We start from the raw sequence: 12,331 nt of genomic DNA on the forward strand, positions 1-12,331 counted from the left end.
ATTCAGTCATCTGAGAGAATATCCGATTGTCCTTGAAATTTTTTTCCCTATTGACAAAGCAAGGCATGAATGAATATTCAGTCTGATTAGATCTTCCACTTGACAATGACTGTCATTACCTGGCTAACAAAATAATATACATCCGTGTATGTGAAACCACAATGGCTGATGTTTCAAATTCTTAATACATTATAATCTGGTTGGATTGAGTGGCTAACAATGCCACAATCCTATGAGGTAAACAAAACATTCATCTCTGGATTTCCTCACCTCAGATCTAAGCATCTCCTGTCCATGCAGTACTGAAGATTTTGCACCATCACTTCTGTTTTTCTCATAAATTCTTTATGAGGCTATTAGTCTCTAGGGTGCTCTTCTGAAACCAGAAGGAAATTTGGCTCACACACACACACACACACACACACAAAAAGTTGCCATATAAAGGCAACTGCAAAATATAGTGGGAAGTTAGTGGAGGATGGAGTTTCACTGAGAATGGGACAGCAACATGATGGAAAGAACATGAACTTGAATTTCAGTTCTACCACTTACTAGAAAGATGCCTTTGAACAAGTCTCAATTTCTGAATCTTCATTTGTTGCTCTGTAAAATGGGGTCATATTATCTCACAAAGTTGTTACAATAATTAAAATGAGATCTTGTTTTCTAAGTCACCTGACATATATTAAGTGTGAAATCATTTTTCTTTCTCATTTTCTTTTTTATAACGCTCTCATAAATAGTAGGTGTAAGAGTTCTTCCCAGGATGTCTCATCAGAATTCAGAGAGTTACCTTTGCTGTTCCTTCCAGGAAGATCTGCAGTGTATTATTGCAGAGTCAGCTCGTAAAGTATGCATGAACTCTCTCTAAACTGGTGTTTTTAGCCAAGAAACAAACCACTTCATTGTAGGTGCCTGTGAATCAAAAGGGAAGGTTTCCATAGTACTTTTGCCTGTGCCAAATCTATACATCTGCATTTTTCAAGGGAAATTGCTGAAAAGATATTAAGAGAAAAACTTCCCTATACAGATATGTCTGAAATCCCCAAATGCCACCCTAACAAAATCAATATTTTTATGACATTGACAAAAGTTTAAAAAGAGAGTTTTCTTTCTCCCGCAGCTTTCCTTGATTCATGAATTGCAGCATCAAAGAACTTAAACCAGAAAATACACCAAACTGTTGTTGTCACATTGATTCATGGTTGGTTAGATAAAACAAATAATCTTAGCTTTTAGTATCAACGTGTCGAAATTTCAATAGCAGTGAAATATTGTCCATTGTTCATTCATTTATTGATTCATAAAATACATATTGAATGCCTAACTTGGACCAGGCAGTGTTCCAGGTGCTGGGAATAAAACAATGAATAGACAGGCAAATCATTCCTGCATTAATGGAGTTTAACAGTCTAGTGAGGAAAGAGATAATAAACATGTAAACGAATAAATAAATGGTATAATTTCAGAGAATAAATACTATGAGAAAATATAACAAGATAATGCAGTTCCCTGGAAGTCAGCACTCAGACATTCTGAGACAATATTGCTTGAGCAGAAAGCTGAAGAACAAAATAGAGCCATAAAAAAAATTAGAAGATAAAGCGGTCAGCCAATTGGAACAGCAAATGCCAAGGCCATAAGGCAGGAGCCAGGTAAGCATGTTTAGGGGCAAAAAGAAGGCTACTATACCTGGGCAATAAGGTCAGAGAGGAGGTGGGCTGTGCATCTCAAACCTGATTGTGAATAAAAATCACCTGGAGATCTTGTTAAAATGCAGAATCTAATGGGGGTGGGATGCTGAGATTCTACATTTCTAAAAAGCTACCAGGTGATACTGACACTGCTAGTTCATAGAGCTCACTTTGAGTAGCAAGGACATAGGGCCTTGCACACCATGGGAAAATGAATTTCCTGCGAGTTGAAATAGAAGGCCACACTTATCTGATGCCTTTACACCTAGAAAGCCCTTCTCAGTTACACAAAGGTCTCATTACCCTTTGGCATTTCCACACACCCACTACAAAACTAAGTACTTGATAAATGCACCATAAATGCCTGCATTCAATGATAAGGCTAATGATCTAGATCCTGCTTTGTGGTTTGCCTAGGATTGGAAAGAGTAGCAAAAATAATGATGTAATGAGGTGAAGCAAAAAGTGGTGAGTGAATGGAAAGACTTTAGATGGGCTTTGAATCATATTTCTGGGTTCAAATTCTACATTACCATCTACAAGGTCTTTGGCAAATTGTTCAACTTCTCTGAGCCTTTATTTTCTCATTTAAAAATAGAAATAATATCCACTTCATCAGGGAGATGTGAAAATCACATGCAATAGTAAAGTGGAAGTTTCTTGCAATAGTAGATGCTCAATAAATGTTTATTCTCTTTTTCTCTTGTTTCCAAGGTCCACCTGACTGTCAACACGATGACATTTGTATCAAATAGCATCATGAATCTGTGAATTTTGTAGAGCACAACTGATTTCCAAATTAGGAATTCAGGGCCCACATCCATGTGAAGCAACTGATTATTCCTATAGCACTTGCTTATTGCTGCTTTAAAGAAAACCTAGATTCTAGCCCTTATTCTAAACTAACCTGCTGGACAATCTTTGGTAAGTCCCTTGTCCATCTATGGACCTTAGTTCATCTGTTAAATGAAAGAGTTGGAGTAGATGGTCCTGCCCAACCTTGGCATCTTCTGACTGTGATTACCTTGGTGAGAGTTCTGAAAGTGGACTTGTTTTCCAGAAAACATAGCAGAAGCCTTGTAGCTGAGATATTTGGGTGATGAGATTCAAATTCATGAAGAAGACAGGATGAAACCCTTGTATATTAACCTTGGCCAGCAAATATCCTCATTCCTTTCTCTCCAATCCCATTATTCCAGGAACTAGAGTGCCAGAAATATTATCTCATTCTCACTGGATCTTTCATATTTTTAAAAGCAACTGACATCACAGGAAAAACTTGAGAACAAGACTTAATGGAATCAAATGTGCACTTCTCTGTTATCTTACTTTGTCACATAATAATGTTATAACCCTTTATTTTCAAAAATATCTTTGAGATGAAAACAAATCTATAAAAGTGCTAGTATTTTTAAAACTTGAAAAAGTTTAAGGAGGATGTTTATGGCTTTATATCTGTTCTGGTCTTCAACCATCTACTCCTCCAATCCTCCCTCACCCCAGTTTAGGGTTTTTTAAGTTTTTTGTTTGTCTGCTTGGTTTTTATTATTGTTTTTACAATTAAATAAAATAAAAATTAAAATAACCCCTACAGCAAATATCTTCAGATGCTAGAGGATTACAACTCCTGAGAGGCTTAGGTTGAAAAAGGAACTAATGCATCTTGTCTAAAGGTGTATATTTGAGATAAATCATTTTCCAATGAATACTTAGAAATAAGCAGAGATTATTTCTTAAAAGGTCAGGTGCTTCATCTCAACAGAATGTTTTTCCACCTCTTTCAGAGGAGACCACTTACTTTCAGATATATCAACAAAAGTGCCCCTTCCCTTAGACCTAGCCAAAATGAAGAATCTCTTTATAGCCTTATTTACTCTCTGCCTTTGAGAGTTTTGCTGTTTGCCTTCTTTATCCTGATGCTTTGAAGGCTTGGAGTATTGAATAAATGGAGAAAAGATCTAAGAACCAAGTAATGGAGACACACAGTTCAGTTTCAGAGAGCTCACGGCAACCACAGAACACACGATGATTAAGAGATTAAATTATGTGTACCAAAGGTAGACCCTAAATACTCCAAATTATATATGTTTCCCAGATCCATGGGTCTACAGAGCTGGCAAAGGAGCAGGTGCTGCTTACCCAAAACATTGGCTCCTTTAGCATCATCTGTGCTCTTTCCCAGCCAAGGGCACCTATAATTACCTCCCATAAGCTGAACTCTCCACCCTGCCTCGTTCCACACATACCCACTGCTGAAAATTGTATTGGCAATTAATTTGTCAGGAAAATGCTAGGGGATGTGAACACTGGTAATTTTATACCATAGATATTCAAATTAAACCTCGAGCCTGAGTATTTTCAGTGTCAAATTGTAGCATAGTTGCAGAAAAAGAGAGAAACAAACTTCCTCCTGCTATCTCCTGACTAGAGGTGAAAAAGAATGTTCTATATGGATGTGATAACCTTGGCTCCATCTCTAGGCTTGACTTGGGAACATTAACAACAAAACACACTAATTATGGGTGATACCTTTTGTGCTCCTCTTTGAGTGAAAGGAGATGGGGTGGTTGTTTGTTCTGTATCATTCCTCAAGTGACAAGAATCATTTTAATGACCAGTAGCGTCAGATACCAATAACTTGTAGAAGCCCACTCCAATTCTGCACCTGATTTTCGTGAGATTACTGTGACAGTACTGTGTTTATAGACCCTTGGTCAATTGACAGCCATGAAAATAGCATAGGACAAAAGAGCACCAGCATAACACCAAACAGAAAGTCCCCCAAACTATCTCATGTACACAAGGAAAGCCTCTGGAACACTGGAGTTAAATCAAAATGAAGAGCCTAAAGCTTCAGATTCTCCTGGGACTATTGTTTTAAAGATTCATTTTGCTAATTATTTTGAAAGAAGAAAGAAAACTAACATTGACAGCCTACTTCAAGTCAAAAATTGTGCATACATTACATCATTTAATCTTTATATCACACTCATTAGGACCCAGGTGCAGTGGGTCATGCCTATAATCAAAATGATCTGGGAGGCTGAGGCAAGAGGACAACTTGAGACCAGGAATTTGAGACCAGCCTGGGCAACATAGCAATACCTTCATCTGTAATATATACATACATATATATATATAAACTTAGCTGGGCATGGTGGTACATGCCTGTACTCCCAGCAACTCAGCAGGCTGAGACGGGGGGATTGCTTGAGCCCAAGAGTTGGAGATAGAAGTGAGCTATGATCAGGCCTTTGCCCTCGAGCCTGGTGACAGAGCGAGATCATATTTTATATATATATATATATAAAAAAATATATATATATACGTATATATATGTATACATATATATGTATATACATATATATATATATGAAGATGCCTGCTAGCTGCTCCCACAGAGAAGAAACAAATGTGAGTAAACACTGGCTCTTCAAGTGGATATTCTAAGAGAACACATTGCGATTCACCAAAGAAGCAATGGGACCCACAGAGAACAAAGAAGAACAAAGTGAATGATTACAGCCACTGGGGATCCACAATGTCCCCACAAACCCTTTGCAATCCTGGGCACAGGAGAACTCCCCCGACCCATCCGGTCCTGCAGACCAACAAGAAGAACCATCTGGAGTCCATGCAGAGACATCTCTCAAGCCCACATAGAGCACCACAAGCACTGGATCCCGGAGCAGTCTGACACCAGCTGTCAGTGTGCTGCCAACAAGGGAAGACAGGCAAGACAGGCTCTTTTGCAAGCCCCTAGGATAGCTGCTACAGCCACAGTACTGAGGAGCAGACCAACTGCAGACCCCACCTCTGCTGCTCCTCACCAGGCAGGGACCACCAGTTGAGGCTCCCAGCACAGCTGCCCCTGCCTGGATACTGCAGAAAGTTGCAGCTCTGGGGTCCTGTGGGATGGAACTCCAAGAGATATAACTGAAAAACCCTCTGCCCTCGCCCCTGTTGCCCTCAGGTTGAGGTGGAAACAAAGAGGCTGAATGCTTTCACACATCTCCAACAAGGACACCGCTGCCCAGATATGAAGAACTGGGCAGACTGCACACCCCACCACTCCCTGCCTTTGCTTGCCACCTTCTGGTACCCAGTGCAAGCACCCTGCCTCCACATGAGCATTTCAGCTGCAGTCTAGAGTCCTGAAATCCCTACCCCCACAGGCCTATGCTCTTCCCTCAGGTTCTTACCACCCAAGCATTCTGCCTGCCCCTGCCTGAGAGTTCATCCAGTGACCCAGGGGCCAGCCCGCCCCTCTCTATCGCAGTCAGCACCTGAATCCTGAGCTAGCCTGATCTGGCCCCAGACCCTTCAGGACTCACACATGCAGTCCAGCAGACCATCTAGGGGCCTCGAAACTGAGGAACTACCTACCCCATTCAAATTCTGCTGGCACCTGACCACTTCTCACACAAGCCCAAAGGCATAGCCCCCACCTTTACACAAAGAAGCAGTGCTATCATATCAGAGAACAGCCCTGCCATAAAGCTATTTGTAACAGGCTGAGTGATGAAGTTGCCCCAAACCACTTTAATGGAGAATCACAAAAGAGGCATTTTCTGAGGCTCTCAGACACATTGGTCTAGACACAGACTACAGTGTGTGTCTGAATGAGGAGTCATCAGCCCTGGAACAGGGGCATGATAGGAAAATAGACCATGTTCCTACCTATCAAAGATGGGGAGCCAGTGCAGATCCCTCATCAGCCCCTTGCCCTGCCCCAGATATCTCAGTGCATTTCACCAGGAACTCCTCCCAGCCACCCTTGACAGGGCTGGTGCCCGCACTCACCATGGGGGTATTCGTGGGCAAGCCAAAGGCTCCAACTCCGCCTAGCTTTGTCTCTCCACCCCCACAGAGCAAGAAGCACAGGGCACCAAGCACTCTACTGTCCAGCCCATCACCTAAAACAACAGAGAGCGCCTCACAGTAAACAGACCATGTACATACCCATCTGTTTGTGCAGCAACTGGCTCATACCTGTCAGCACCATCTACCAGCCTGTAAGTTGAATCACACAGCCCAATATAAAACTGCCCACAAAAATGCATAGGGTTATAGAAGCAAAGCCAAAAGATGTTACCCAACATACTCTACAGTCACATCCTCTAGGAAAGGGGAGAAATGGACATATATATAGGGAAAGAAAAAAAAATTCTACCAGCATGAAAATAAATACAAAAATTAGTAGCACCAAACTCTCCAGATGAGAAGGAACCAGTGTAAGGATTCTGGCACCGCGAAAAATCTGAACATTGTGACACCACCAAAGGATCACATTAGCTGTTCAGCAATGTTCCCTGACCAAAATGGAAATTCAGAAATAATAAATAATTCAAACCATGGAGCAAGGATGCTCAACAAAAGCCAAGACAAAGTTGAAAATCAACACAAAGAAACTTCTACAGAAATCCAGGAAATGAAGAAAGAGATAAACATCTTAAAAAGAAATCAATCAGAGCTTCTGGAATCACCTAAGGAATTTTAAAATACAACTGAAAGCTTTATCAATAGACTAGCCCAAGCAGAAGAAAGACTGTCAGAGCTTGAAGACTATTCTTTTGAACTAATCCGGTCAGATAAAAATAAAGAAAAAAATAATTTTTAAAAAAGAACAGTCTTCAGACACCACCGGAAGAAAGGAAGGTGCTATGTAATCAGTAAGGAGCAGAGGCATTTGGAACTGCTAAAATGCCAGATTACCTTGGTGCCCATCAGTGGAAGACCAAAGATGATGAGAAGGATGACAAGCCCATCCAAGTTCTGGATGAGGCGGATATTGCCTTGCTGAAAACTTATGGTCAGAGCACTTACTTTAGGCAGATCAAGCAAGTCGAAGATGGCATTCAGCAACTTCTCAAGAAAATTAATGAGCTCACTGGTATTAAAGAATCTGACACTGGCCTGGCTCCACCAGCACTCTGGGATTTGGCTGCAGATAAGCAGACACTCCAGAGTAAACAGCCTTTACAGGTTGCCAGGTGTACAAAGATAATCAATGCTGATTCAGAGGACCCAAAATACATTGTCAACGTAAAGCAGTTTGCCAAGTTTGTGATGGACTTTAGTGATCAGGTGGCACCCACTGACATTGAAGAAGGGATGAGAGTAGGTGTGGACAGAAATAAATATCAAATTCACATTCCATTGCCTCCTAAGACTCACCCAACAGTTACCATGATGCAGGTGGAGGAAAAACCTGTCACATACAGTGATGTTGGTGACTGTAAGGAGCGATTGAGAAATTGCGAGAAGTAGTTGAAACCCCATTACTTCATCCAGAGAGGTTTGTGAATCTTGGCATTGAGCCTCCCAAGGGCATGCTGCTCTTTAATCCACCCAGTACAGGAAGACACTCTGTGTGTGGGCAGTTGCTAATCAGACTGATGCGTGCTTCATTCGAGTTACTGGATCTGAGCTGTACAGAAATATGTCAGTGAGAGGGCTCAAATGGTTCATGAGCTCTTTGAAATGACCAGAACAAAAAAAGCCTGCCTTATCTTCTTTGATGAAATTGATGCTATTGGAGGGGCTCGGTTTGATGATGGTGCTAGAGATGACAATGAAGTGCAGAGAACGATGCTGGAACTGATCAATCAGCTTGATGGTTTTGATCCTCGAGGCAATATTAAAGTGCTGATGGCCACTAACTGACCTGATAATTTGGATCCAGCACTGATGAGGCCAGGGAGATTAGATAGAAAAATTGAATTTAGCTTGCCCGATCTAGAGGGTCGGACCCACATCTTTAAGATTCACGCTCATTCAATGAGTGTTGAAAGATATATCAGATTTGAATTGTTAGCATGACTGTGTCCAAATGGCACTGCTGCTGAGATTAGAAGTGTCTGCACAGAAGCTGGTATGTTTGCCATCAGAGCACGGCGAAAAATTGCTACTGAGAAGGATTTCTTGGAAGCTGTAAGTAAGGTCATTAAGTCTTATGCCAAATTCAGTGCTACTCCTCACTACATGACATACAACTGAACTTTGAAGGCTTTCAATTTAAAAGTTTTAATTGGAAATCCTAACCTTATATAGACTTGTTAATAACCACTTCACAAAAAAAAAAAATGGCTTCAAAATTGAAAAAAGAACAGTCTTCAAGAAGTATGGGATTACGTAAAGTGATTTTAAGAAGTATGGAATTATGTAATTGTATTGTGCAAATCTATGAATTATTGGCATTCCTGAGAAAGGAGAAAACAAACAACCTAGAAAACATATTTGAGGGAATAATTCAAGAAAATTCCCTAATCTTGCTACAGAGGTAGACACCCAGACATAAGAAATCAAGAGAGCACCTGCAAGATACTATACAAAATTAACATCACCTTTCTCAAAGAGCTTAAAACAGAGCTACCATTTGAACCATGATCTATATACCCAAAGGAATATAGATTATTATACCAAAAAGATACATGCACTTATATGCTCATTGCCACACTATTTACAATAGCAAAGTCATGGAATTAACATAGGTGTCCATCAATGGTGGATTGGATAAAGAAAATGTGGTACATATACACCATGGAATACTATGCAACTATAAAAAAGAACAAAATCATGTTCTTGACAGCAACAGGGATGCAGTTGGAAGCTATCATCCTAAGCAAATTAATGCAAGAGCAGAAAACCAAATACTGCATGTTCTCACTTATAAGTGGGAGCTTAACATTGGGTACACATGGGAACGACAGACACTTAGGACTACTAGAAGGGGAAGGGAGGTAGTGGGGGCAAGGCCTGAAAAACTACCTACTGGGTACTATGCTCACTACCTGGGTGACAAGATAAATTGTACTCCAAATCTCAGCATTACACTATATACCGATGAAATAAACCTGCACATGTACCCTCTGAATTGGAAATAAAAGCATATCTAATATATATGTGTCATCATCTTTTTACAGAAATTTAGGTTTATGGATTAAGTAACTATATGACTCAGCCAGTATCCATTATTTGTATAATTCAAACTCAAGTCTTCTGGGCTTCTTCTTATTCTGAAAAATTCAAATTTCTGTCAAGAACCCCTTAGGGTAGAGAGGAAGACACATGGAATGGGTTAGCATATGAAATTCTTTCATGAGGTCTTCTAATCTACCATGTGTTGATTAACTACATGATATATTTCAAACATATATACACCAAGACCTTGGAATGTTCGTAAGTGCTGTTGGGACTAATGAAATCTAGATGGCTGTGTTACTGAACTCATAGCATCTTATTATTCCATACGTTTTTCCATCAGGGGATACCAAAAGTGTAATATTATCACATAGATAGATGAATATTTTTTGCCAATAGGGGTCATTCTCAAGAACCACCACTGTTCACTATACAGCTTCCTGAATCTACTCTTTAACACGTAACGCAAGCTGAGCACCACAGAATTAAATTATTGCACCATGTGGCCACTTACATGACAAATGAAAGCCATCATACTTGACTTTAGGCTCAAGAGAGAAATATTTCACCTGAGCATGATGACCATTTTGCAAATTATGACCTAAGAAATATGAGGGACTTGATTTTAAAAGTCATATTCTTAGGCATCGCCTCAGACCTATTAAGTCAAACTCTGTGGAGATGGGGCCCACAAAATCATATTTTTTTAAACTCCCTAGGAAATTCTGTTACCCATAAAGTCTGAGAATCACCAGTGAAAATGCATACCATGAATAAGTACTGACTACATAATACTGCATTTAAATAAGATTCAAGGATTAGCATAAATGTACATAGGATGTAAGGCCTTGAACATAGTGGTTCTTGTCCCTGAAGAAAAGAGACTATGAACTGCTAACAAGTTATTAGCCAAGCGGGACTTTTTTCCCTATACTGGGATGTGAGGATGCTCTTCCAGACCAAATTTAAGATTTTTTATAAATCCTCTCTCTCTGCTACTTAATATAGCATAGCACAAACATCATTCATTAATGTTGATATAGCCTCTGTCCTTATTGTTACTGTTTGCTGCATTTCATTTCATTTGTTTTCACATTCAGATATTCATTCCTTGACATATGTTGAAAATTGGATATGAGAGTTTATCCTGGTGAGTCTGTGAAGATAACTGTTGCCATGAAAACCAAATTGTCCTTAGAAGCTGATAAGAAAATGGAAACCTCAATGTGATGAACAGTGTGGAACCTTGAATTCTCACCATCCAGGATCAGCAAGAAGCTTCCACCTTAAAGGTCAACTTCAAGTGATTGGTAGTGGCCTCCTAGGCACTGTGTGGAGAAAGATTCTGAGTCCACACCTAAGCCTAGACCAAGAGAATGGAGTAGTGGAATTGATCATGGGCAAGGTGGCAGCAAAGTGCCAGGCATTTGCTATTCTTCCTCTTAGAAGTTCAATATTTGCAGTGGAAATATGTTCCAAATTACATAGAACACAAAGTCAGAATTCCAGAAATTTCTCTTTCATATCTGACATTTAATGTAAGAGAAGCAGGATCCAAAAAGGACAAATTTCCAAAGCTACATAACTACTTGACAATGAATACCAATGCTAGAACCATTTCACACGCATAAAATGTCTCACAATGTGACAAATTCCCTTTAACCTTAGCCATATCTGTTACATAGATTCTAGAAAGAAAGTTGAGAAAATTTCCACCATGCCAAATCAGCAGGCAGTTCTCCTGAACAGTATGTCATGATGCCGTATCCCTCTATCAAGATGACCCCCAAACCATCAAAAAATAATCTGTAATAGTCCAACCCCAAAGGAACCAAACCAGATAATGACTGAGTTTGCTCTCTTAAGCAGAAATGCATTTCCAGAAAAGGTGGGGAGAAGGGGGCGGTTATCTGGGATAAAGTCAGCTCTGTGAAACAGGACAGACTGAGTGAATGCCACATGTTGTGATGTGCTTTCTTCCCTGGAACCTACTGAGTTGAGGGCTGGAGTATAGGCCTACAGGAGGGTGGTTATAGATTCTCCTTCCCAAATGCACTTTGAAATGCATCTTCATTGAGCCAGTAATTAAAGAACTGCATTTTTCCTGATGATGGACTTCTGCAGATAGAGATGCTCACAGCTTTATAGATCTCTCACATCTCTAACAGTTAGATACCATTCCTCTACTCCAGACAACTGAGACTAAAAGGAAAATTAGCATCATAAGCATTTCAGCACCTTCCTTCTCTTAGAACCACTAGATAGTGCCCTTTCATTTCTCTGCTCTTTCCTTCTAATGGTTTTAAATGGATTTCTTAAAAAACAAATCCTGTACAGAATGTTCCTCCAATCTGTAGAGATAAACATAATTGGTGCCCATAAAGAAACTGATGCTCCATACAAGCAGCTTAATCAGAATCATCCTAGAGTGTAGGCATTGTCTACCATGATTACAGAAAGAAAGGGAATGAAAGCAGAGTACAAGGACTGAGGCAAGCTGGAGGTGGTCCCTGCAGCAGTATCCTGTGATGCTTGGCAACAGGAAATGAGATTAAAGAAATGTATCTCATTCCCCAAATATGAGGCTTTTCCAATTTACTACATCTCTCTATACCTGGCCAGGTATCATTAACTACAAGGATAAGGGGTGAGAGGAAAGGAGCAAGAAGCTGCAACTAGATCCTTCTGCTAGATTTACAGGTGGGCTCTACTGG

At 40.1% G+C, this 12,331-nt stretch overlaps 1 protein-coding gene and 1 pseudogene across 3 annotated transcripts in view; one reads left to right on the plus strand and one right to left on the minus strand.

Annotated features, from left to right (window-relative positions):
* The window catches only part of CPNE4 (copine 4), a 747,750-nt gene that overhangs the window by 630,758 nt on the left and 104,661 nt on the right, over positions 1 to 12,331 (minus strand). The window contains exons 3-4 of one of the 3 annotated variants that reach the window (XM_055383287.2): positions 794 to 915; positions 271 to 376 (exon numbers count right to left, since the gene is read on the minus strand). The exons of the other annotated variants lie outside the window; for them this stretch is intronic. The gene's annotated coding sequence lies outside the window, so the exon portion shown is untranslated. The remainder of the gene's footprint in view (positions 1 to 270; positions 377 to 793; positions 916 to 12,331) is intronic. 3 annotated transcript variants of the gene reach the window in all.
* On the plus strand, positions 7,383 to 8,693 carry LOC101148030 (26S proteasome regulatory subunit 7-like; annotated as a pseudogene).

Source organism: Gorilla gorilla, chromosome 2 (genome assembly GCF_029281585.2).
Source record: "Gorilla gorilla gorilla isolate KB3781 chromosome 2, NHGRI_mGorGor1-v2.1_pri, whole genome shotgun sequence".
NCBI lineage: Eukaryota > Metazoa > Chordata > Mammalia > Primates > Hominidae > Gorilla > Gorilla gorilla.